We start from the raw sequence: 27,520 nt of genomic DNA, 5'->3' as shown, positions 1-27,520 counted from the left end.
TAACTGATCTGCAGAGATTCTGTGTCAAGAAAGTAAATGGAAAAGATAGAATAAATTTTATCTGTTTGATTCTCATTAACATACGATATGTTTTTATGGACACAACGGCTATGGTCAGGATAATTCTTCTCTTTCTACTGTGAAAATAAAAACAAAGGGGTTTTGGATGATCTATGCTTGGCCCACTTAAAAGGAAGTTCAGACTAGGCTAAAACCTAAATTCACATTGTCAACATGGATCAAAACTACTCCATCATGCTGTAAAGTGAGTCCCCAGAGTACATTTTCTTTAAATAATGACTGCATGTTGTGAAAAATATGAAGTATGATGATAGAGAACTAACTAAGATGTAGCAGTTTTATACTGTTGGCATTTTGAAAAGAAAAGTTAATTGTTTTTATTCTGGCATTCATAACATTGCTATTAAATTTCATGATAAATTTATTGCGTAGACATATCTGACAAAATGTGCATGGGCTACTAAGATGTCAAGAAAAATGACACTTTAAAAGTTTCAGAGGGATTAAGTTTTGCTTGAGCTGGGGGTTCTTTTTTTTCCTTTTTATTTCAACGTGCTCGTGATTTGCCTACATAACCACCACAAAACCTATGGATATGACGGCTGCCTTCTCCCTATGCAGCCTAGAAGGTTGTCCATTTCAATTTCAAGAGTTGTTCTTGGCCTACAGTAGAGTGACCATCACCCGTGGGCTATACCGGTACATACTATCTCTGTCTCAGTACTGTGGTTGAAAGATATCTTAATGGGAATGAGTGTGGAATACTGACTCCTTTTACCAGTTGGAGTGGAGAGGAATAGTGGTACCTTTGGACTCCCAGAGAATCCTCATTATCACTGCAGCACCTAGAAATCCTGATTAGCACAAACACCCAGCGTCTGTTTTGGCTAAATTGTAAATGTAAAAGATATGTTGCAGCATGTCAGTCTTGTATTTTCTGTGTTACCTGCAAACAAAATTTGCAACAACCCTCCTAATGTGATGAAGTAGATATAGCAATTTGCTAAGAATACAACAAACCTTTTTAAGTAAAGCTTTCCTATGGACATAAGTAGATACTTAAGTAGCAGGTGTGTGGTGTAATTTCTGCCTTTTGCTAGATTTCTGAAATTTCCTTGTTATAAATAATGAAAAGCAACATTTACTTAAAAATACTGAAGGGTAGATTTTAAGAATGGATCCTTAGAGCACAAAGTTTCATATATTTTTAAAAATAGTGTTCTGGTTCTTCTTCATACTGAATTTTTACAATGCACATTAGAAAGAGGGCATGGCTTGAATTGCTTCTGTAGCTGAAATCTGCTATTCAGGTATAACAAATCAGATTAATTATAGTCCAGTGTTCATACTTGTTTATTTTGTTGCTGAGATACACTTTCGACTGGCTTTTTTTTTTTTCCATACCTTATAATTTTCTTGTTTTATGCCAAATACATTATGTTTATTTTACCATGAATATAATGATTTTTGCCTTCAAGATAATTTCTGGTGTCCTGTGGCTTTGGTCTTTTAGCCTATGATTATTACAACAAGTTTATAAATATTCTTGTCAATTGTTTTTTTCTGCCTGTTTTGAGCTATGTATAATTCTCATTAGTAATTGTAGGATAGGAGATTTCTCTTGTTAAACAATGAGATGGGATTCTGGAGGTACTGGAGAAAATTGCTAGTCATGGGCTTGATGTCCAAACAAAATAGACATCAGCCAAAGACAAGCAGCAGCCTTCTTAGGCATCTACTAAGGAGAATTACCAAAATAGTATCATTCCTGAGGCTGAGGTGAGGCAAACCTGTAGTGCCTTGCAATGAAACCCCAATCATTCTATGGTTCTTTCAATTTACTAAATAAATTCCACTCTAATGGTACTCAAAAAAAAAACAAAACAACAAAACACCAAACCAAAAAACATATATTCACGCCATTGCTTCTTTCATGTTACAGTACTGCTGACTTTTGTAAATCTGTGTCTGATATTTACAGCATCACTGGAAATGAGTGACAAGCAGGGTGTAGATTCAGCCCATTTTTCAATAGCCTCGCTAACATATGGGCAATGACTATGGGCTATCTACTTGGGCTCAGGAGAGACTGGCAACAACCAGCTGATCTTTCCCAGCCACCTAAGTTAGATACCTGTCTTACCACCATGCTCATGGCTGGGGTGTGGTATATTCTTACTTTTACATCTCAGGTCAAGAAATCTGTAGCTCTGACAGTTCTTCTGGATTTGTTTGTGTGACTTTTTAAGAATTTCTTCTGCATTGTAAATAGGTACCTTAAATTTTCTCTATCAAGGATACTTGAAGAAGCAATGTTTCTCTTTTTAACAGATCACTCTCTTCCTAGTGAAAAGAACTATGCACTTTATAACATTTTATAACACAAAGAGGGGATTTTGATCTCAATAAAAGTTTTTGTTGGTTTTTTTTTTATCATATAAAGAAGAAAATAAAAACATTGAGCTTTAGCCATTTGCCTAAGGAACTCTATGCTCTCACTGTATTTTCTGGTCAGGAAATTGATAATGGTCTTCCTTAGAGACTATCTAAACTTTTGAAAGTTTTCTTACAAATGCTAACATGCTTTAAGAAAATAAAACTAGGCATTCAATAGAGAATATTCTCCTCAGTCCTTTCATTAAAAAAAAAAAATCCCAATTCGTACTTAATAAATTTGTAGCATATTTATTCAGTAAGCATAAAAGAAATAACAAATAGTCCATTGTGAAGGAGGGGAAGCTTGCAGTAATAAAAATAATCAGATTTTGCAAAATTGCTGTTTGGGAGGTGTATTGGTACCCCAAGTCTGAGAGATGTTGAATCATCAAAGATAACCAGATATTTAATATTTCTCTAAGATACCTTAAGGTGTTCTCACTGAGAAATATGACTTATTTGAAACTGCTCTCAGTATTTGAGGTATTTTTTTCAGATTCTTTCTCAAGCGTTCATGTTAAATATGCTCTGTTTAAAACAAATCTGTTCTACAAAACATTCAAACCCTACAGAATTGCCCTAGAAATGAAAGTTATTGCAGTCTCTCAGCTCTTGCATTGTGACCATCAATACATTTCTTCCATCAATAAGAAAAACACTCTGAGGAAGATATTTGTCCATATATGAACACACATAGAAAGCAAATTTCTGGATATAAAGGAGCCAGTCTGTATGTTTGCTGCACAGAGAACATCAATCTCTAGTCTTATGCTCTGGACCTGTGAAGGGGAAAATTCAACAGTGGCACATGCTTGGATGAGTGATCTGCAGAACAAGTGGTCTCGTTTATATCTGATCTACACTCTTTATGTGCACCAAAGACATATATAAATACGTATAAAATTTATCCTAAGCTCTATCATCGATTTGGTGGTTACCTGTATTCGCCCTAAAACCAGAGGGGTTATTAGGCTGGTTTTATGCGATTTTGAAAACAAAAAAAGGTCTCATACATAAATAACTTATGAATAAATTGACTTATAATAACCAGATATGCAAAATAGAACCATGGCCAAAAGAGTTTAATTTAACGTTTAGTAGCACTTATATTATTTCTAACTGAAAAATAATTCTTATTTTATACTTGTGATGCAATTATACTGTTTTCTGCTTTAGAGCAGAATTTAGAAGAGTTACTGAAATGCCAAAATGTAGACAGGATAGGAGTCCATTATTGAAAGGACTTTTCCTTCTATTTCCATCCAACCTGGCTAATTTTCAATACATACTTGTTATTTTGTTATTCTTCTGTGTTCTTAGCTTATATGTTTGACCTAATAACTATGATTACATTATTTCCATTTGATCCACCGAGTATGAAATGTTAAACATGCTTATTAAGTGTATTAGAGTCAAGTGATTTACCATGGAAACTGAAGGTTTCCCAGTCTTCATGAAATATTCTTGGAACCTGTCTTATTAATAACAGAGTTTGTTTTGCCATCTGCTAATACCACTGATTTTCTGTGAAGCAAAGGAGTATGGGTTTTTAAAACATCATTCCTTGAAAAGGTTTGAAAAATAAACCTTCCCTATCAAATAAAGCACTTCCATGGCAGGAGTCCTTCCAGGTTTCCTGCAGTGTAAAAGCTTGACTACCTATTTCAAGGCTTTGAGAACCTGCAAATGCGGCTGTCGGTGCTTTGCTATGCGACAATGCTCATACAGGTATTGTTGGTGAAGTGGGATATTACACAGTAGCAAGCCATTAATCTGCTCTTCTGGCCAGTGGTCAAACCACTGGTGTCATGTTAGGATTGCCAAGTGTTTCTTGTGCCATCAGTCCTACCCTTATAGGAGCGCTGCTTATACTTATCCTTCAAGCAGAGAGGTCATTCAAGGAATTGCTTCACAGGGTTGTGGATGCTAGGTTATTTCTTCTTCTCAGTCCCCTCATGAGTCCCCTCTTCCTCTGAAGACTGGTAGCGTTCATGATAGATCTGGACAGCACTGACCAGGAGCACACATACTGCCCTGCGTCAGGCTCTCTGTGGGAGAGGTAGCAGAGGGTATGACTTAGGTTAGATATTAGGAAACAGGCTTTCACGGTAAGGGTGGTGAGACAACAGAACAGCTGTGGATATCCCAGACCTGGAAGTGTTCAAGGCTGGCTTAGGTGGAGCTTTGAGCAAAGGTCTTCCTGCCCGTGGCAGGGTGGTTGAAACGATGATCTTTCAGTTTTCTTCCAATCCAAACCATTCTGTGATTCTATCAAAAGCAACAATTGTTTAAGTTTGTGACTCAAATGTTTATACTTCTGCTTATCCCCTTCATTAAGATATCAAAATCAAGTCGCTGAATTTACAGAGGTTCTAGCTGGGATTCTTCAAGTCAATGGGAGTTGGTGTAGTCAGAACTCTAAAAATAAACGGCCTGATTTTTATACTTTGGAGGAATTTTCACTCAAGCAAGAAAATTGTCACTGCCAGATGGTGATGGAAACATTACTACAGCAAGGGGATATTAACAAAGATGCACTCAGCAAGGCAAATTGTTACCATAGTTACAGGATGCTATGCATTTCAAATAAATAAATAAAATTAGACTGTATTGTTTAGATATCTGAATGGCAAAAAAATAATTTCGGATTATATTTCCATTTTGAAATGGATGCGGTTTTCTTACATTCTGCTTAAAACTTCGTTACAAGCCTTTCTTGATGATTAGGTGTATTTCTTTTACCTAATACCCTTATCAGCTGTATTTATTTTTATTCTTGAGCAAATCCTGGAACTTACTCCCTTTCCTTTCTCCATTCTTCCAGCATATCTGTATAACTGAACAGAGCATAATAGTCCAGAGGATTTGTAAATACCCTTTATGCATTTATAGCGTGGTATGACAAATGACAAAATTAATGTTGGTGCCAGTGTAACTGTTCCTGCGTGTCCTCAGCCAGTGACTGGGCTCCCACTGTTTTAGTTAAAACACAGAGGGAGTTTCATGGAAATGTCATGGAAATTAAAGGGTCTTCAATCTGGTTTTAGTCAACATAAATGAAGAAAATTTCTGCCATTCAGGAAGAAATGGTCCTGCTTCACTTAGAAATATACAAGTCTATGGGGCCAGATGGGTCACACCCCAGAGTGCTGAAGGAGCTGGCAGAGGAGCTTACTAAGCCACTCTCCATTATCTATCAGCAGTCCTGGTCTAGTGGGCAAGTCCCTGGGATTGGAGGTTGGCCAACATGACACTTCTCTACAAAAAGGGCAGGAAGGAAGAGCCTGGAAACTACAGGCCTGTCAGCCTGAGCTCAGTGCTGGGGAAGGTCATGGGGCAGATGGTCCTAACCAAGATCATAAAGCATGTGCAGGAAAAAGAGGGAATCAGGCCCAGTCAGCATGGGTTCATGAAAGGCAGGTCCTGCTTGACCAACCGAGTCTCCTACGATATGGTAACCCACCTGGTGGATGTGGGAAAGGAAGTTGTCTATTTGGACTTATGTAAAGCATTTGCCACTGTCTCCCACAGCACCCTCCTGGAGAAATTGACTTCTCATGGCCTGGATAGGTGGATTCTTCACTGGCTTGGAAACTGGCTGGATGGCCAAGCCCAAAGAGTGGTGGTAAATGGCATTACATCTAGTTGGCGACCAGTCACTAATGGTGTCCCTCGGGGCTCAGTGTTAGCGTCAGTGTTGTTTAATGTCTTCACTGGTAATGTGGACGAGGCCATTGAGTGAACCCTCAGTAAATTTATGGATGACAACATGTTGGGTGCGTGTGTTGATCTGCTGAAGGATAGGAAGGCTCTGCAGAGGGATCTGGACAGGCTGGACCGATGGCTGTGGCCAGCGGTACAAGATTCAACAAGGCAAAGTGACAGGTCCTGCACTTGGGTCACAATAGCCCCATGCAACGATACAGGCTTGTGGAAGAGAGGCTGGAAAACTGCTCAGTGGAAAAGGACCTGGGGGTGCTGATTGATGGCTGCTGAACATGAGCCAGCTTGTGCCCTGGCAGCCAAGAAGGCCAACAGCATTATGGCTTGTGTCAGAAATAGTGTGGCCACCAGCACTGTGGAAGTGATTGCTCCCCTGTACTTGGCATTTGTGAGTATGCACCATGAGTAGTGTGTTCAGTTCTGGGTTCTTCACAAGAGTAATATTTAGGTGCTGGAGCAGGTCCAAAGAAGGGCAGCAAAGCTGGTGAAGGGTCTGGAGCGCAAGTGTGATGAGGAATGGCTGAGGAAACTGGAGTTGTTCAGTCTGGAGAAGAGAAGGCTCAGGGGGGACTTTATTGCTCTCTACACGTACCTGAAAGGAGGTCGTAGTGAGGTGCAGGTCAGCCTCTTCTCCGAAGTAACAAGCAATAGGACAGGAGGTAACAGCCTCAGGCTGAGTGAGGGGAGGTTTAGATTGTATAATAAGAAACATTTCTTCATTGAAAGGGTAATAAGGTATTGGAACAGGCTTCCCAGGAAAGTGGGGGAATCAGCGTCCCTGGAGGTATTTAAAAAGACATGTAGGTGAGGCCCTCAGTAATATACATGGTTTAGTGGTGGATGTGGCAGTCCTGGAGTAAAGGTTGGCCTTGATGATCTTAAATGTCTTTTCCAAACTAGTTGATTCTATGATTCTATGATTCTATGATAAAGTGAGCCAAATGAAGCCTTACAAGCGGGAAGAGTTTGTGGCAGATAGGAATGCTAAAGCAAACCTATTTTAATGAAAGTAGTTTTTTTAAATAAAAGAAGCAGTAGGAATGTGTTTGTTAGCCATGCAACAAAAGATAACACCTTTGCTGTTGGAGAGGTGAGCTGTGGAGGTTATGATTTTACTTCATGGCTTGTAAAAGTTGTTTGACCCATACTGAAATCTGCAGAACATTTACAAACCAGGATATTTACATAGAGTGGGGAAAAGGGAAGTCGGAGAATGCTTCTCTTATTCTTCTTTTGCTAGAAGTAATCGTCAGATACCACTTCTTTAAACAAGAATTTTGACTTACTAAATCAACGCAGAAAAGGTTAAGGACAATCTGGCAGGAGTTTCAAGGTGAGAGATTTCTCATCTTTATAAATGAGAGACTAATGCAGCTTCTCTTGGCTCAGTGGAGCCATTTTTCTGTGTATTTGAAAACAGTGCCCTGAAAAATGCCTCAAAATGTACAGGTTTGGCACTGGGTGGCTCTTGAACTTGTTTGACAACTTCCTGGTTCATGTAGGAGTTCTGGCAATTCTGCTGCTCTTGGGACCAAATAATTTTCTTTTTAAAGTGTTCAGCACCAACCTGAACATATGGAACACCGTTGTTGCTCCCATAGCTGGGCTCTCCTTCCTGCAGGATCACACTGTGTGTTGTATTGACACCATCTGCCACTATTTTAAATATTTAGATTAATGGTCTAACACTAATCCAATGTCTTAAACCACTAATTGCTCTGGATCTGTAGAAAGGGAGACAGAAGCTGATTTCCTCCAGGAAAAGGTACTCTAATTTGATTTTTCACTTAAAATATTTTCTAGATTGGGGCCAAATACACTAATGCAGTTCGAGCAAGCAAAGTATTCAGATGTGAATAATCCATGAATATACATAACAAATCATACTTAATTACATTTTGATGTCTGGATAGAAGCCAGTATGTTTTTTTCAAGTCCCAGAGGAAACTGTTCAGGCTATTTATGCATCATTTCATAAATTGTTTTACCATCATGCTTCATTCTGTTCTTCAGGCGTATTCTAAAACTGACATCACTTCTTAAGAACAGCATCATCTTAAAGTGGGAATGTAAATTTCAGTATAAAATCACCAAAGAATATTGGAGTGAAGCTTTATACTCAGTCCACCCAAAAATTTTTCATGTCTTCTTGGATGTGTCTCATTCTTTTTCTTTCAATGTAATAAATTTAATCCATTAAGAGCCTGTCAATATTCAATTTGATTTAATTTGTTATATTAGGTAGTCTTAGAAGCAACCTCTAGCCTTCTTTATAGAATTGTATGTATTAATTTTACTAATCATTTTGCATGTGTAGAATTATCAGCATCATATGTTGACAGAATGTGGTATTTGACTATAATTGTGTTAGCGTATAATAAACATAACACATTGTTGTCCTGAAGGAAAGATTTGTGGTCTCTCTGCAGTGTGCACTCACATACACACCTTTCAAATGTGTAATAATGTTAAACAAACCTATTCTAGCTTTTTTACTTCTCATTATCTGGGATGTGGCCTTCCAAAATTTTGCTTTTAATTCCTTTGTTACTTAACTCTTTTATTTGTCTTCATTATGATAATGATTACCTAATTTTCTGTGGTTCCGTAAATAGACAAAGATTTAAATTGCATTTCCAGCTATGGCAAGAGAAAAACCCAGAGGAATGAAGGAAAATAAAACTATTTTAAATGCTTAAGAATTATGACAGATAAGCTGCATTGTTACTTTCACCATTTACTAAATGCATTTAGATAATCTGGTGTCGTCAGCATAAAAAGGACATGGAACTGTTGGAACAAGTCCAGAGGAGGGCCACGAGGATGATCAGGGGACTGGAGCACCTCCCGTATGAAGACAGGCTGAGAAAGTTGGGGCTGTTCAGGCTGGAGAAGAGAAGGCTGCGTGGAGACCTCATAGCAGCCTTCCAGTATCTATAGGGATGCTGGAGAGGGACTCTTCAATAGGAACTGTAGTGATAGGACAAGGGGTAACGGGTTAAAACTTACACAGGGGAAGTTCAGATTGGATGTAAGGAGGAAATTCTTTCCTGTTAGGGTGGTGAGGCACTGGAATAGGTTGCCCAGGGAGGTTGTGAATGCTCCATCCCTGGCAGTGTTCAAGACCAGGTTGGATGAGGCCTTGGGTGATATGGTTTAGTGTGAGGTGTCCCTGTCCATGGCAGGGGGGTTGGAACTAGATAATCTTAAGGTCCTTTCCAACCCTGACTATTCTATGATTCTATGTAGAAATGTGCCAACACACACTGGTTTTAGCCTAAAAATCAAACATTTTTTCCAGATATTAATTTGCATAAATGCTTTGTTTATTATGATATGCATACTTAGGCTCACCAATATAATGCTTTAGTTTATTAAAAGAGCTATTCTTTTCTTACACATGTGTAGGTTACTTCAGTGTCAGAAACAACAAATTAATTCTGCTTTATTTTTCATGCAGGCTTGCAAACACAAACAAATTTAATAAAGTAAATCTGGTTGAACCAAACAAAATATAAGGAAGGATTTGAAAATGGGTGCTAGAACATGACAATGATATTTTTCGTTTTGATCAATGGTAGTGAATCTGTGCTAGTATTAGGAAAACATTGCTGCTGACTCACACCTGCATGAAGCCTTAAAGATGTCTCACCTGAAGTATTTAGGCATCTGTGACATAATCACTGTCATCTGTTAGGCAAATTACTTCATTTTGTGTGCTCATAACCTCCAAAGATATATGGTGTCTTGGCTGAGGCAGAGTCATTCTTCTGCCTGGAGGTTCTCCTCTTGTTGCAGTTGACATCAGCAGAGCACTGCTGGAAAGCCTCAAGTGTTTATGCTACTTCCCCACTGTTGGTGTTCTGTGTCCCTTACAAAATAAATGCCCCATCACAGAGCTTGATATCAAACAACTGGGACTTCTTATTTGTGAATCTACTTGGAAGGAGTTTCTCTAGTTCTGATCTGATGGAAAATGACTTTTTGTTTCGTGTTGTACACATGATTTAAGTGACATTCTTGTGACATTCTTTTTGGTGCTATGCGCAATTAAAATGAAGTTTCAGCCATCACAAGTTGCCACAGTTGAAATGCGTTTTCTAAAATTATTACTTAAAAACCACATTTTTACACTTCAGAGTAAAAAAAAACAGAAGGTGAATGATTGGAAGATGTGGATATATTTCAGGGCCTTAGAAAAGTATTTGATACGCAGGACATTTGCATCAATAATAGCTTTGGGGTTCTTGGCTCCTTTAGTGGCAACAAGAAAGGTGGAGGGAGAGGGAAGGTGAGATAGTAATTAGTAATCTTTTTTTTTTTTTTTTTTCCTGGGAACTTAGACTCCTAAATAATACCAATAGGTGCCACTAAAACAATTTTTATAGATATTTTTAATTTAGGCAGTGGATTTTAATTTGTGTTCTACCAGAAATTGTTCCCAACATTTGTTTGATAAATACCACTGTTTAATTTTCATTTGCAAGGAAGATTCAGTGAAGATTACTTGATTTTATTAAAAAACCCTCATTTTTGTAGGAGGAATGTAAGTCAGATAAATGTCTACATTCATACTGAGATGTTTCTATTGCAAAACAAGTGTGAAAGAAAATACAGTTTTTGTTAAATATTGAACTTTCTGTGTCAGCTTGTGTTTTTTTTGTATTTTTAGTCCCTGCTTTTTATTATTAAAAAAAAATGGCATTGCTTTGTTGTTCAGGGTATTTTTGTAGTCCCACTGTAACTGTAGCTGTTCAAACCTTTAACAGCATCATCAAAATCTTGCTAAGTGTCAGAGGTTTAACTTAAAATATTTGAGTAGGAAATTAGGGCTCATTTGCTCTCAAAACATGAAATGTGGGGTAATTACCTGGCTGGACTGATTTGTGACATTGTTTTATACTTGTGTCATCAAGCTCATTATATGTACTTCTGCATTCAAAATGTTAAAGAAGTACATTCTCATTCACTGAGGAGCAATGCATAGAGAAAACTATGTCATTAGGAATAACACTTCCTTGAAAGACAGGTCCAAGTTGTAGTCCAAAGAAGCTCTTCTCAACTTTCACCTAACGTTGAGGGGACTTTAATTCTATAGGGGCACTTTTCTTACCCCAGATAGCTCATATTTTGTTTCAGTGTGTATCAGGAAGCATTTTCTTGTCAAAAGGTTGAGGAAACCTGGTAGCAAGCTCATGGCTAGAGGCAGGTGGGATGGCAGCGCATCCTGCACCAGAGCTTCAGTATATAGGACCCATGCTGGAAGAGCTTCTTCCAGATCCACTTCTTCCAGTGGCCCAAAATCCACCTAAGGTTTTCTCTTCAGAGGAGCTGGATTGAACTCTGTCAACTGCAGTTTAAAAAGTTTAAGTTCACATGAGCAGACCTGAGCCCCAAATCCACTGGGGGTGATTCTGAGGCATTGTACTTGCAGTAGGGTTGTGGGACTTTAAAGGTGAATTGCCTCTGATAGTGAACATGGGTTAATAAAAAAGGACTTTCACCTTTCTCAAAAATGTGCAGTCTGTCTGCTTTTAGGTGAGAGGAAGCAGGCTTTGGACCTTTGAGGGGATTTTTGGCAATCATTAGTTTTCTTGAAGTGTTCTGAGGGTAAGCAACTCTGTCATCATCGTGCTCCTGGTTTCTCACCATCCGTTTTACAGGCAACTTTCTCTCTTGTCTGAGGATCCTGGAGACTGTCCTGGCGTTAGACAGGTCTCCTAGTGCTGCTGTGAATAAAGAAGGCATTGATCAAAACACTTTGCACCAAGTGTATTGTTTTGGTCCTACTACTAGATGACTTCGAGCTCCTAGATTTTGACTTTAACCTTTGTGTTTAGGCTACTTAAAGATCAATGGAAAAATCATCCTAATAGTCTCAGGTTTCAGAAGTGAGTCCCACCGTGGATCCCTCTGTTTGCCAAGCTGATTTTGTTTATATTTGCATTCTATGGGTTTACATGTGAGACAAGATCCAAATATTTAGGTATTTTGTAGCCCGGTGTCAACAAGCCTGCAGACAGTGGATTAGTTGAAAATTTTAATAGCTTAGGTTTTGGACCTAGTGTCTAGTGCTTCATGAAGGATAACAGACTTCTGGTAACTGAGTCAAATATTTTCATTTGTCTTCTCTGCATGTTACTCAGTACAGCATTTTCCACTTACATAGTTTCATGAAAGTGTCTGGTGTCTTTTCCCAAGTAACGAGGGACAGGACAAGAAATAACAGCCTCAAACCGTAGCAGGGGAGGGCTAGACTGAATGTTATGAAAAACTTCTTCACTAAAAGGGTAGTCAGGCATTGACTGGAACAGACTTCCCAGGGCAGTGGTGGAATCACTGTCCCTCCAAGTGTTCAAAACCATGTAGATGAGGCCCTTAATGACATGCTTTAGTGGTGGTCTTGGCAGTCCTGGGGTAATGGTTGGACTTGATCTTAAAGACCTTTTCTAACCTAACTGATTCTATGATTACATTAATGTAGTTGCTTAGTGTAATGCAGTAATAGATCAAGATTGCAAACTGTTGGAAGTGTTATGAGTTTCAAAATCCCAGAGACTGTAGGTTTTTTGGTGGTTTTTGTTTTTTTTTCCTCTTCTTTTCCCTTCCTTCATATTCTTGGAAGGGTTGTTACTTCGGGTTTTTTTAAGAGGCTTACTCAGAAGAATCCAAGTATAAGACTGCACTCTCTTGCATGCACCAAGCCAGCATCTTCAGTGGTCTAATACCAGTTTTCAGAACACACAGTCTGCATTTTTTTTCCTACCATTTGTCATTCTGGAAAAATGAATTAGATTTTAGTTATTCTGTATCTTACACTGTAAAAAATTATTATGAAGTCAGGGCCAAACTCTGTTCAAAACCTTTAAATAAAGACCTTGTTCAGTTTTTGCTGGGATTTTTAATTATGTTCTGAGGCAACTAAATAGAAAAATTACCATCTATCAGAGAATTAGTTTGGTTCTGCATGTTCTTTAAAATCATCTTATTTACACCAGTGACTATACACAGCTTTTTTCCTTTTTTACTGAAGTCAGTTATCTTGAGCTGAAATAATGTATTTTATGGAAAACTCAAGGTTGCTGTCTTTCAAAATACTTTTCAAACTAGTAAAATAAAATTAAGATAAAAGACATACTAATTTCTAATTTTTAAGTAATATTGAACAATTTAGAAAAGAAATAACTACTATTTAAATTTCAAATAATTCTGAGTGTATGATGTACTTTATTATGTCAAAAACCTGTTTGAAAGCAAGTACAGAAATGATCTAAAGTTGCATTTACTTAGAAAAATTGGAGCTACCTTAGTATATCAGGTCTCCTGCAACATTATCAAGTGGGGTTCGATAATCAGAGAGGAAAAAATCTGAACTAGTATTTTCATTCCTCTTGCTATATAGTTATAACTCAGACTGTTCCCTGATTCAAGTGCACTAGGCAGCAGATTTAACTTTTTGCATGTAATCCTATTTGATTATATGAATTTTATTTTTAGGCAATTTTCCTCAAATGTCTATAAGCATGTGTATGCAATATATATTTTCTAGGGTAAAACTTCAATTATTCTCTAAATAATGGTGCTCATATACCAAAAATAAAATGCTTTTTAGCTTGGGAGTTACTGTTGTGTGATTTGAAACATCATTTAGCACATTTTTTTGTTGTACCTTTTAAATACATTTCACTTCAAATGTCTCTGCATTTAGCCTGTCCCAAGGTTGTATTTTTGCTTATAGTGCCCTCACCTGTAACTTAGGGCCAATTGCAGAACTTTAGCAGGAAAAGTGACATTTTTTTCTTTGAATCCAGAGAATTATCCCTCTAAGTGTCTTGTTTTGACAGCCAGAAACAGATAACGTGTTTCACCTGACTTGTATTAGTTTGCAAGATTACACTTGAAACGCTGATGTTTTAGTGTACCTTAAACATGGTTTACTTGATGTCAAATCTCAGTTGTGTACTTCTACTCTATAAAGGAACCTGCAAACACTAATGAAGCAGTTCATTCACACTTGAATTTCAAGTACTGTCCTTAATTTAACCATTAATCAAACACAACAGATCAAAACAGAAAGCAACTGGGGTGAGAGAAACAATATCAGTGTAGCTGCTTTTTTGGTGTTTCCTTATTTCTTCTTTCCTCGCTTCTGCCACCTCATCAGGTAAAAACTCTATCTGAAGTTCACAGGAATGATAAGCACACCTTTCAGTAACATATTTCATTTAGCAAACTTTACAGAAACAAACCGGAGATCTGGGAAGAATGATAACCAATTTAGTCTGGATGTTTCTGTTTTGGTTTGGTTTTTAAGATCACTCGGAACAATTTTTTAAATAGTCACCTTTTATATCCGAACACCAAACCAAGTGGATAGGTCTGTAGGATGTCTCATAGCTACAGTTTTCTCATTCTCAGGTCACCTTGATTTGGTATACAGACAAACATATCATAGGCTACTTAAACTTACACTGTGACTCCTAGTTTAGTACACAGGCACAAAGTGACATCCAGTAGAGTACAGATATTTTTTCTAATGCCAGAGCAGGTGAATGGGGTGTGATAACTTCTCTTTGACAGTGAAATTTGAATCTATCAGGATCTTGCAGTACCGGGTTTCTGTGATTCCCTTTCTTTCGGAACTTTTCTCTCCACAGTGGTCTTCCAGGCTACGGATGTTCAGTGCCCATGGTGCCAATCAGGCTACAGAAGCAACTGGGGACACAGTTGTGGAATGTTAGATGAAAATAGAAAAAACTTGTTTCATTCTTTTTACATGGAAAGTTCATCACCTAAAAATTTAAGATTTTGATCCAGTGAGAAATGGTGCAAAGTGGGAAGAGGTGTAATGTGGACAGAGCCCACAGATCAATCATTAAGACTCAGAAAGTTCACATTTATGCACAATTTTCAGACAGCTGTCCTTAGGCACCTTTTCCTGCAAGGAGCTGACTGTGATTTATGGATGCTTTCAACTAACTCTTTCTACAAAGCTGAATCCTATATCTGTTAAATCAAAGCTTGCTTCCTCACATACCTGTGCATTGTTTTCCTCCTCCCCTTCCCTGCAAACACGGACTTCCATTTGTTTAATTCATACTAACCTTAGTGTTTCTCTTACAAATGTCTGTCCTGTAGTGGCTTGTATAAGCTTTGTTTGTGCCCCGTTAGACACGTGTGTTTAAGGACAAGTATCTGATCTTCATGCAGATACATTTAAGGGAGGCAAATGAGGAACAGAGGAGAATGGATCTGTAGAACTTTTTATGAATTATTGTACTGCTTCTTGTCTGCTTTAGATGTGTGAATATTTACGCATGGTTACTCTTTCCTCTAAACCTTGGTATCTTGGGCCAGGACCCCACTGTGCTGAGATTGTTCCAATCAGCATTTCTGGGTTTGAAAGCCAAAATTAATGGGATGTGTAGGATCGCAGCCAATCTAAATATAGTTTCCACCATGTGTATGCCACTGTTAAAAAAAATAATTTTTCCAGATTTGTTGTTTGTTTGTTTTTTATTTTTATTTTTATTTTTGGGCTTCTTTATTTAACTTTATTCACTTCCCAATTCTCAACCATTAGCATTATGGAACTGGACAATGAAAAGGGAGGACATACTTATTTAAAGATATCTGCTTTAAATAAATATTTCATAACATTTTTACTGAGCTTAGGTTTTTGAAAAGGTATCTTTACATCTTCCTTTTGAGGCAATTTCCATTGGCAAATGTTCCTCTCAGTATCAGGTATTACAGGTATATTCGTCAAAACTTGTTATTTTTACCATTCTCTTCTTTTCAAAACATAAAGTTATTTTAGGAATGCTGTATATTCTGTTGACTACTAATATATGTATGTTTTACTGTAACAAGCACTGGGAATTTGTCTGGGTACAACAGATGAAAATGGGCTCAGTGTCTTTTGCTGTCTTGTAACATGCCTGACATAACCTTGGGCAAGGATTTTGGTTTGGCCTTCCAAAAATTAAGATTATCAGCCTTTGCAAGTGTTTGAGGTAGGTAGGTTGTAATCCTAAAAGCATTACCTCTGGAGTTAAGAGCCTGCCTTTGAAAGGCTTGGCCTAGGTTGAGAGGTTGAAAGTTGAGGTGATAAATACATGCGCATTTGCTATTGAAGCAATTTTCTTGTTGTGATTGAGAAGCTGGAGGGTTTCTTTGAAAATTTCCTTTAGAAACTATTGACCTGAGCAAACTGCATATGATTTCTGTCCAACAGTCTGTTTTTCAAAGGAAGTTCATCTACGAGCATCCAGTTTAAAAAAAACACATTCTTATGACAAACAGGAAAAAAAAACTATTCCTTTGGATTTAAATGAGTTTTGTGCGCTTGTGTGTGTCTGCCGTTGTAGCTACCGGTTCTATAATACATCAAAGACTGGAGTTGGTGGTTCTGATGGTATTTGAGCCACAGCAACATTTTGCTGCTTCTGTTAATGAACTTGTTACAACTAGCCTAATGGTAACTTCCCGTAGAGTAACTTTAGTTTAAGAGTGTGCAAAGAAGTGCAAAGTCTCATCCCGGAGACAAGACAGAAACTTCTAATTTTTCTTCTTTTTTAGAAGGACATTTTTTCGACTTTGATAAATCAAAATTAATTTGGTTTTAAGTTTCAAACTTTCCATTAACCTAATCTTCAACTAAAATATTGTTTAATGGCTGAAGCAAAGTAGTTCATGCATTTAAAGAATCTCTAGCAAAGGATTCTGACATGGAAAACACACCAAACATAATAACTGTTTTCATAGCTGTTGGTGTACCAAAATGATGCATTTCAGCAAAACAGTGGGTTAGTTAATAACATTCTTTAAGAAATCATGCATTCTGTTTTTTACCTCCCTTCCTAAACAAACTAATTCACCTACTTCTGTTTCTGATTTCTTTGCTTACCTTTGGAAGGGCAGTTTGGGCTAGTATAATTGTTTTGCATGATACTATCTATTGCAAGGTTCCACAAAATGGTGAAGTGATGCTATGTGATGACTGAATATACTGGCAGACTGACTTTTGCCAAAAAAATGCAGGTTTTTTCCTCCGGCTTTTTAGGACTTGAATTGTATTTGCTTTTAAGTTCCAGAAAAATTTAATTTTCCCACATACTTGTTTACAGGATATAAGTGAAGTAGACATTCAAAAAACATATTCTTTCTTCGTCCCCTCCCCTAAAAATGTTCTTTGAGCAATTTCTTACGCAATACAGAATATTGTGGTTTTACTACATTTGTTTTGATGTTAAACTTACCATAACCATTCTTAGCTATCATTTCTTACAGAAGGAAATATTTTTTCCTGATCATAACTTCTAATGTTTATTTCAATGTTGTGTGCTTTAATGTCTCATAAATATATGACTTCAATAAACAGTTATTTTTATAAGCAACTCAAAAAGGAACCATCCATTAATAAATAACCCCAAACTATCATATATTCAGAAACATTCTTGAAAGATGCATTGCAAAATTTTAAATCTGCATATTAAATTTCCAATGTTTAAAACCCACCCAGTATGTAAAATAGGAAACGGTTAGTACTGGCTAATTGCTTATTTGCTAATGCCAAACTTTTGAGCCAAATGTTCAGTAGCCCAACAAGTGTTTCTCACCGGTTTAATTACTACATGTATAACTGTGACTTGATTTCTCTCTGCTTCTCTCTCCTTCATTTTGGAAATACAAAAGCACTCACTTAATGGTTAACCTCACTATCATCTGCGTATTAGAGTCCATAATTCATTTTCAAGTTCTCTGCATACAAGTTGAAAGAAAAACTTCCTGATATGATTTATTTAATGCTATTCACAATAAGTATTAAACAGCAGATTCTTGTTATGTGTGTATACCTGCTATGTGTTCATACCTCCTATGTGTGTATATACGTGTTTATAGTATAAGACATTGAGGGAGAGCTAAAAGGCAAGGTATTCGAACACAGTGACCAGTGTGTATGAAGTCATTATAGAATCATAGAATCATTAGGGTTGGAAAGGACCTTAAGATCATCTAGTTCCAACCCCCCTGACATGGGAAGGGACACCTCACACTAAATCGTCACCTATTCCAGTGCCTCACCACCCTCACAGGAAAGAATTTCCTCCTTATATTCAACTTAAACTTCCCCTGTTTAAGTTTGAACCCGTTACCCCTTGTCCTGTCACTACAGTCTCTAATGAAATGTCCCTCTCCAGCATCCCTATAGGCCCCCTTCAGACACTGGAAGGCTGCTATGAGGTCTCCACGCAGCTTTCTCTTCTCCAGCCTGAACAGCCCCAACTTTCTCAGCCCATCTTCATACTCCAGTATAGCTCCAGTCCCCCGATCATCCTCGTGGCCCTTCTCTGGACTAGTTCAGATGTCCTATTTATGTTGAGGACACCAGAACTGCACACAATACTCCAGGTGAGGTCTTATGAGAGCAGAGTAGAGGGGCAGGATCACCTCCTTCGACCTGCTGGTCACGCTCCTTTTGATGCAGCCCAGAATGCAGTTGGCTTTCTGGGCTGCAAGCACACACTGAAGCCGGCTCATGTTCATTTTCTCGTCAACCAACACCCCCAAGTCTTTCTCCGCAGGGCTGCTCTGAATCTCTTCTCTGCCCAACCTGTAGCTGTGCCTGGGATTGCTCCGACCCAGGTGTAGGACCTTGCACTTGGCATGGTTAAACCTCATGAGGTTGGCATCAGCCCACCTCACAAGTGTGTCAAGGTCCCTCTGGATGGCATTCCTTCCCTCCAGTGTATCAACTGAACCACACAGCTTGGTGTCATTGGCAAACTTGCTGAGGGCGCACTCAATCCCACTGTCCACATCAGCGACAAAGATGTTAAACAAAACCGGTCCCAACACCGATCCCTGAGGGACACCACTCGTTACTGGTCTCCAGTCGGACATTGAGCCATTGACCACAACTCTTTGTGTGTGGCCATCCAGCCAGTTCTTTATCCACCGAGTGGTCCATCCATCAAATTGATGCCTCTCCAATTTAGAGCCAAGGATGTCATGTGGGACAGTGTCAAACGCTTTACACAAGTCCAGGTAGATGACTTCATCTGTTCTACCCCTGTCCATCAGTTCTGTAGCCCCATCATAGAAGGCCATCAAATTGGTCAGGCAGGATTTCCCCTTAGTGAAGCCATGCTGGCTGTCACCAAGCACCTTGTTGTCTTTCATGTGCCTTAGCATGCCTTCCAGGAGAATCTGCTCCAAGATTTTCTTGAAAATGGGGGTTATATTTCCCTTTTTCCAGTTGTCAGGAACTTCACCTGACTGCCATGATTTTTCAAATATGATGGCCAGTGGCTTCGCAACTTCATTTGCCAGCTCCTTCAGGACCCGTGGATGGATCTCATCAGGACCCACGGACTTGTGCATGTTCAGATTTTTAAGATGGTCTTGAACCAGTTCCTCTCCTACAGTGGGCGCAAGGTCTTCATTCTCACAGTCCCTGCATGTGCCTTCCAAGACTTGGGTGGTTTGGCCAAAGCCTTTGGCAGTGAAGATCGAGGCAAAGAAGTCATTCAGAACCTCAGCCTTCTCCAAATCCTGTGTAACAAGTTCTCCCGAGAGCTTCCTGAGGGGGCCTACATTCTCCCTAGTCTGTTTTTTATTTGCTATGTACCTGTAGAATCCCTTCCTGTTATCCTTAATACCTCTAGCTAAGTTTAATTCTAACTGGGCCTTAGCTTTCCTAACCTGGTCCCTAGCTTCTCAGACAACATCCCTGTACTCTTCCCATGCCACCTGTCCTTGCTTCCACTTATTATAAGCCTCTTTTTTCAATTGAATTTTCCTCAGGATCTCCTTATCCATCCAAGGAGGTCTCCTGGCCCTCCTGCTGCACTTCCTTCTGGTTGGGATGCAACACTCCTGAGCTTGCAGCAGGTGATCCTTGAATATCAACCAACAGCCTTGGGCCCCTCTGCCCTCTAGGGCTGTATCCCATGGAACCTTCCGAAGCAGGTTCCTGAAGAGGCCAAAGTCTGCTCTTTTGAAGTCCAGGGCAGTGAGCTTGCTGCACGCTCTTCTCACTGTCCTGAGGATCTCAAATTCGAGCATCTCATGATTGCTGCATCTAAGGCTGCCCTGGAGCGTCACATTTCCAACCAGCCCTTCCCTGTTGGTGAGCACGAGGTCAAGCATGGCACCTCTCCTTGTCAGCTCCTCTATTACTTGCACAAGGAAGTTGTCTTCCACACAATCGAGGAACCTCCTGGATTGCTTGTGCCGGGCCTTACCGTCCTTCCAACAGATGTCAGGGTGGTTGAAGTCACCCATGAGAACAAGGGCCTCTGAGCGTGAGGCTTTTCCTATCTGTCTATGGAGTGCTTCATCTGCAGGTTCTCCTTGATCAGGCGGTCTGTAACAGATCCCCACGGTAATGTCTCCCAGAGCTGTTCTCCCTTTAACCCTGACCCACAAACTCTATGTGGACTGCTCTCCTGTCCCCAGACAGAGTTCCATACTCTCCAGCCTATCCCTAACATATAGGGCAACTCCCCCTCCCTGTCTGCTGGGCCTGTCTTTCCTAAAAAGCCTGTAACCTTCCATTCCAAGACTCCAGTCATAGCAGTCATCCCACTATGTTTCTGTGATGCCTATTATATCATACCCCCGTAGACGTGCACACATCTCTAATTCCTCTTGTTTGTTACCCATGCTACGGGCATTTGTATAGAGGCATCTGAGCTGAGCTCCAAATGAAGCCGGCTCACTGGCTGGAGCGGCTGGGATATATCTACATTGCTCCGAGCATTTATTATAGGTTCTGGCAACTGACTGGGTGTGTTGGGATGGAATGATGCCCCCCTCCCCGATTGACAAGTTAATTTGATTGTGTAAATCAAATTTGAGCTGACATTAGGAAGTTCAAACGCTTTCAACTATGCTTCAGCCAGAGTAGATATTCTTTAACCAGTAGTTGGACTCAAAATATTTAAAAACTGTCAAATATCTTAAAAGAAAAAGTTTCCTTTATATATAAATATATATAATATATAAAGGCTATAGCAAATGAGAAACTTTGGCATTAATTGAAAAGAATAAGATAATAAAGAACTTTCTTCTTGAGGGTGACATCTATATTAACTTATCTTTGCAAATCTCCTTTCTGAATTATTCTATATACTTTTTGTCCATCACTGGGAAACTTCATGGTTTTGAGTAGCTATTGCTTATCTCTTCTTTCTTCCTTAGGTTTTGCCCCCTATGTTCCATTTTTCCCTACTTTTATCCATGCTACTTGGATATGTACATGGATACAAATTCAGCATGGATTCAAATTCAGCCCCATACCAGGCTGGGGAGGAGGATGGTAGGCCTAAGGGTTTAAACAGACACTGTCTTTTGGAAAAAGATACCATAAATCTTCTCATCATTGAGGTCATTTCTTATATAGGACAGTTATTTCAGCATTCATCATTTTTGGACATAAACTTCTAAGTTTTCATTAAACTTACTACTTAATGTGCTCTGACCCATTACAATAAAAGAGCAGAAACTATGAATAGTAAAATATTTCATTATGTTTTTCTTATATTTCTTGCTGCACAAATACATTTGCAACATGAAATAACAAGCAGCTCTCCCCTCACTGTCCCAGTAGAGATAAACATTTTTACATGCATTCAAAACATATTTGGAGTACTGTAATTGGCAGCTTATTTTGGGTCTGATCTATCAAAACCATTGACATTTTGCTATTGATTCCCATGAGAACTCACTTCATCAGTGCTATTGCTGTAATAAAAAGAAGTACTTGTTATGAAGTGGGCTGGCACTAAGCAGGTTTTCATCATCATAACAAATATAAATATGCAGTTTATATGTGTCTCACACAACCTAATCATTGAATCTGTATATTTGAAATAATTGGGAAAACAGGTCAGTGAGTAACTCACAACAATGTTCACGTGTAAGCATTCTTTCCAGTTTATAACCAAGGTTTTCTTCCATAGGTTGCTTAGATGGACTCACTGAACCTGTCATTCTTATTTACTTGTCCAATAACATCTTCTTTTAAGAAAGAGTGGAAGGATAATTTGATCTGATTATTGCTTCTGTTTCCATGGCTAATTAGGTCTTGAGTACATTGTGGCTTCTTCTAAATATTGCTATTACTTGATGATGGGAGAGGACTTACATATTAATCAGAACTATAGGTCACCGGCCCCTGTAGTTCTTCATGTCTTTAATTCACTGCTCATAGTTTTTTTCCCCTTTCTGGGAATAGGATAGGTCTTCACAGGTGCCTGCTGATCTCAGTCATAAAATAACCTGAAAAGAAGCATTAGAGAGGAAACTATAAATGGTCTGAATGCACTCCTAACTTAATAAAGCAGTCAGTTGCTACGCAAGAGAGCAAAAATAGGACCACAGTACCACAGATCTTCACAGGACTTGTCCTGTGGAATGATTATAGTTCTTGTGCCAAGTATCAATGAATTCCAGAGCATGGGTTCTATCATTACAAGCCTTGTACTTCAGAAATCAGAACTGAGACTTGAGTCAGATGAGTCTGTATCTTCTCAGAAAGGTGAGAGCATATACTAGGTGAATAAGTATAATTTGCTTTAACTTTTTCAGCTTTACTTTCTGAAAGGAACATAGTAGCTGATCTAGAAATGCACACAATGTTGAGCAACAGAACCTATTACAATGGGCATTGAGTCCATAACATCTTCTTTCTCTCAATTTAGAAGTCTTTAAATTATGCCCATGGTACTGCCTTTGAAATAGCCTCATTTTGTGCTATGTGATACTATCTCTTTAAGAAGAGTTTTGGGAACCTTTCTTAAGGAAAAGTAGGTTTCCATTGATATAAAAAATGTCACTTAATTCTTTAAAATATTTATTAAGTCCTTGTGATAGAATATTACAGTCATAGGCTCCCAGTACCGATAACACCTTCTGTACTAGCAGTTCCCAGACTAATATGCAAACTTCAGAGTTCAAGTATTCAAGGTGACCATCTCTTACAGAGAACTAGATATTTTAGTAAAATATATCAAGCTTTTATAAAGCCATTCATCTGGGAAGTCTTGTGTTCTTTGTTGCCTCACATTCCTCTTCTCTGTCTTCCATCACTGTGGCTACAGGTCAAGCAGGATCAGCGAGATGATCCAGCAGATTAATCTGCTAAAACTATCACTATTTTTTCTGTTGGATCAGTGAGCTGCTCTGACTCCCCCTAAAACTGCTGGTCATTGGAAAAGGGAAGCAATGACCAACTGAAGGAGCTGGAGTCTTGTGGTTAGATCAATGTAAGATGAAATTGCACCTTGGTCAGGACCCTGAATATCTATCTAGATAGGCACAGAGCAAGTGCAAAACATACTCTTGGCTAAGACCTTTTATCTCCACAGAAAGTGGAGATGTCTTCCATGACTGGCAAATTATGTTGCCATGCCTCTAATGACTTCCATCTGTTGATGGATTCCTATTCCTGGCTATTCATTACTGGGCCATAATTATTGCCCCTTCCAGACTTTCAAAGTTGAGGAAAAGGTACTCAAGATGGGAGAAGCTGTCTGTGCAGCAGAATGTCTTGGAGGGAGCATTCATTGACTAATCATTTACATTTCTTTTGTGCATCCTACTGACATCAACACAGCAATTAATTTTGCTTCTACTGCACCATTATATGTAAGAAGTGGGGAATGGCTAGGTGTTTCCAAATTGCCTGTCAACCTTTTAATTTGTAGCTGTTGTATTTTGTTAATGGCTAAGTAACCTGCTGTGAACTTTCCTCATTAAAATGGCTTGTAACACAGGCAGCAGACAGTATTACTTGAATTTACACCTTTCATTTCAAGGCTATGTCAGAAAAAAAGGATTTGCCTGTTTTCTGTTAACTAGGATGCTAGCCTTTTGCATGCTAACATATTGTACTCTGCATTCAGACAAAATTTCATATGAACCTAAGAAACAGCATCTTTCAGAAACAACAGGAGAATAATGCTGGAAGTCAGTTTGTTTTCTGGCCAAAAATCCTGTTGATAGTTACTTTAGTATATCCAGAACTGTGCCTGGTATTGCTAACTTTTTATAGGCAGCATGGATAGTTGAGCTTTTCAGAAACAACTGGTAAAATGTGATGCCTTTATTTTTGTATAGCTACCTTAAAATGAATTTTAAAGCAGTGTCAACTCCACCTCTAAAGTGTTCTAATGTTGCCACCTGTGAGCATTAGTTCTTTTTAAGTATTTTTTTCTCTTAACAATTTTTTGTTTGTTCATAAGAATGAAAATACCCATGTTTTTCACGTGACTTCTAAATGTGAAAATTTACTGTCATTAGGCTGTAAAGACAGTTTTCTTGTCAAGCAAAAGCATTCATTTGTGAATAAAATTTGTTTAATCTGTAATTCCTTGCCCTTACTAACAAAAAGGACTTTTAATTCTTCTCTGCAATTACGCTATAAACTGCTCTAGGATTGTTCGTATTTGTCCACCTGGTATTTGCAGCCAAAGCCCTCTCTTGACACTAGGCCCAAAATTCCCTTTTTTGCTTTAAATATTGGAGCTCAGTTAACTTTTCCCGTCACAGTGCACATCTAACACAGTTCAAAATGATTATCACTTTTCAATATAGACTCCCCAGTTATATACTGACTTCCTTGGGACCATAGATATAATGAGAGATCTTCGCTACACATCCTTTGCAGACAGGAGGGGTTTTGGAATTCTGTTTTACAGACCGGGCAATGAGAATGGACACTGTTCTTTCTGTTCAGGCTGTAGCACTGTGCAGCAAATACTGAGAGAGGGGAGTAGCGGGCATGTCAGTAGCTTTGTATCAAACATTTTCCAGTGAAAGAGGGGTTTCCTGGCTTTCAGTTCCTATTGCTAGGGCAGTTCTTTACCATGCCCAGTGACTGTTTACTGTAAAATCCCTTAAAAGATGGATGAATAATTTACAGCATATAGAGCATTGAAGGGGGAAGCAAGGATTGTGGGTAAAGGGGAAGTAAGAGAGAGCAGAAATTTGGAGGCAGATGATTTTTGCCACTGTTAAGTACTGGAAGTGTGTCTGATGTCATGTGATTCACAAAGAGTAATAGCTCAGGATATTAATAAAGTATTACCTAATCAAATAAGTGCATAATAATCCTCAAAGGTCTTATATCATTCATAATGCTCAGGCTGGTAAAAATAAAATAAAATAAAAATTATGAGCATTGTCCCTTAATCCTGAAGACCTTTTTATAATGAATCTAGCATCTCTAGATGTTCTACTGAAAATGACCCTAGCAAGATTTGAATATAATTGATTCCACAAGGAATTATTTAGCTAAAATACATGTAGCTACTGAATTTTAATTGCTTTCTTCACTTTTCATTTTAATAACTTTCTAACATATCTGTGGAAAATTACGACTTTTATAAACTTTTAAACATAAAGACAAGATGACCAGGCTAAACCAACCAATATTCCCTCTTCTGTTTCCTCCAATTCAATGATCTTAGTGGTCTTTTCCAACCTAAACAATTCTATGATTCAACACAAAAATGGCAGCATAACTGACTGCAGTTTGGCACAACGCGGGCACTCAGAGGCAAATCAGCTTCACCCTGCCTTGTGACGTCTCTGATTCTGGTCTTAACCTGCCCTTCAGCAGAGCAAAACTGCTTCTGTGGTATCTCTCTTGCACCCAGAGGAAGAGAGACAGAGATCTAGAAAAGAAAAGAAGATATATGTTTAGGAGAAGCCATGAAAGCTGAGTATCCACAAGGAGATCTTGTAAAAATAGAGAGGTGTTTTTGCTTACACTTTTGTGTTCATATGGAACAGAGCTACCCAGAACGGGGCAGTAGCTTTAGCTTGCCTTTAAATTAAAATTCATTCTCCCAAGGGAATATCAAAATGTTCTGAGGATTACAAGGAATGTATTCGTTTCTTCTGTGTCAACAAATAGGTATAATTTTTAGTTTTATGGCACCAAGTAGGTTTTTTTAGTAGTCTTAGTTCAGTGAACAAAATTAGCATTAAGCACATGGTAAAGGCCAACAAATTATGTAGTATTTTAATACAATAGGTTTTAAATTGGAAACATCCTTTTAGATTGAGTGTATGAAAGAGGCTGATCTCAGAAAATGTCTTGCAAGCAATGAGGGCTTTGCAACAGATTTTCATGTAACACTCTCACTTCCCTTCCCCACTCCCACCCAAATCCCCCATCTCACCACTTTTCTGCAGAGAAATAGCAGAAGAGATAGCCAGCTATTAATACAGTGAGAAGAGATGCCAACGCAACTATTAATTTCTGTTAGCTAGATAATAAAACTTATTTTTTCATTTCAGCGATGAGGTCACAATAGGAGCCCCTGTATGTAACAAGGTACATGCAGACTAGGTTTTGGTGATATGTCAGAATATTCATTAGGCATAGTGAGGAAAGGAATTCTGTCTTGGGATGTGTTCAGGCATCACTGAATAACCAGGAGAAATGATCAGAGCTACATTACCAAATATTAAAGTTTGAGCAGTTATAACTGAATATGGGAAAGTCAGTAATCTTTGATGATTTAGAATGTTTGAATGCCTCACACTAGAACTGTTTCACATAATCTTCTAATTAGCAGTCTTGTTGGCTCTTCTGAGAAAATTTAAATAGCCTGAAGATTTCTGATGAGAGTGAGCATTATAAACATGAAAAAAAGAAAATCCAGGATATTTCAGCTGATGCTGCAATACAGAAAGCCTAGTTCAAACAATGAGTTATTAACTACTGAAAATTAATAACTTTCAGATACCTTCAAAATTTTCCTTTTTAAAAAAGCTTATCTTAAACTTTTTTTGTTGGTATAAAACCCTATAGGAACTTAAATACTTTAGATTGTTTTAAGCATTAGAGGTGCATTACAGACAGGCAGAATTAGGCTTTTGAATCTAAACCTAACAACTGCCTTTAGAGCCAGTAGAAAAAAAGAGGGGTCTCCCATGCTCAAAATCTGTGTTGGGCAAATGCCTCTGCTACACGGTGTTGAATAACACTGTGAAGGTCCCTGTTAACTGAAATTGTGACAATTCATATCAAGGCAACTTTGTCATGAATGGGATCTGTCCATCAAATCCACTGATTTCTAGGTTTTGTATGAGAACAAAAGGTCTGAGTTTTTATTTGGAGCAGATCAAAAAGAGACACAGTCTCTGTATCTTTCCTTAGAAATTATACTATTATAGAATCATAGAATCATAGAATGGCTAGGGTTGGAAAGGATCTTAAGATCTTAGAATCACAGAATGCTTTGGGTTGGAAGGGATCATCTAGTTCCAACCCCCCTGCCATGGGCAGGGACGCCTCACCCTAGGCCATGTTGCCCAAGGC

General features: G+C 38.5%; 1 protein-coding gene and 1 long non-coding RNA gene across 7 annotated transcripts in view; one reads left to right on the top strand and one right to left on the bottom strand.

Annotated features, from left to right (window-relative positions):
* Positions 1-27,520, top strand: part of FGF14 (fibroblast growth factor 14) — a 398,044-nt gene that overhangs the window by 222,476 nt on the left and 148,048 nt on the right. The window lies entirely within an intron of this gene.
* On the bottom strand, positions 21,782-25,832 carry LOC130595425 (uncharacterized). The gene is made up of 3 exons (XR_008971319.1): positions 25,718-25,832; positions 22,334-22,467; positions 21,782-21,930 (listed from the first exon to the last, which is right to left on the bottom strand). It is a non-coding gene; the product is annotated as an uncharacterized LOC130595425 (long non-coding RNA).

The sequence above is a fragment of the Pezoporus wallicus genome, unplaced genomic scaffold (genome assembly GCF_028554395.1).
Source record: "Pezoporus wallicus isolate ANWC-B61680 ecotype Strahan unplaced genomic scaffold, APGP_CSIRO_Pwel_v1 contig_6520, whole genome shotgun sequence".
Lineage (NCBI taxonomy): Eukaryota > Metazoa > Chordata > Aves > Psittaciformes > Psittacidae > Pezoporus > Pezoporus wallicus.
This window is presented reverse-complemented; position numbering and strand designations above follow the sequence as displayed.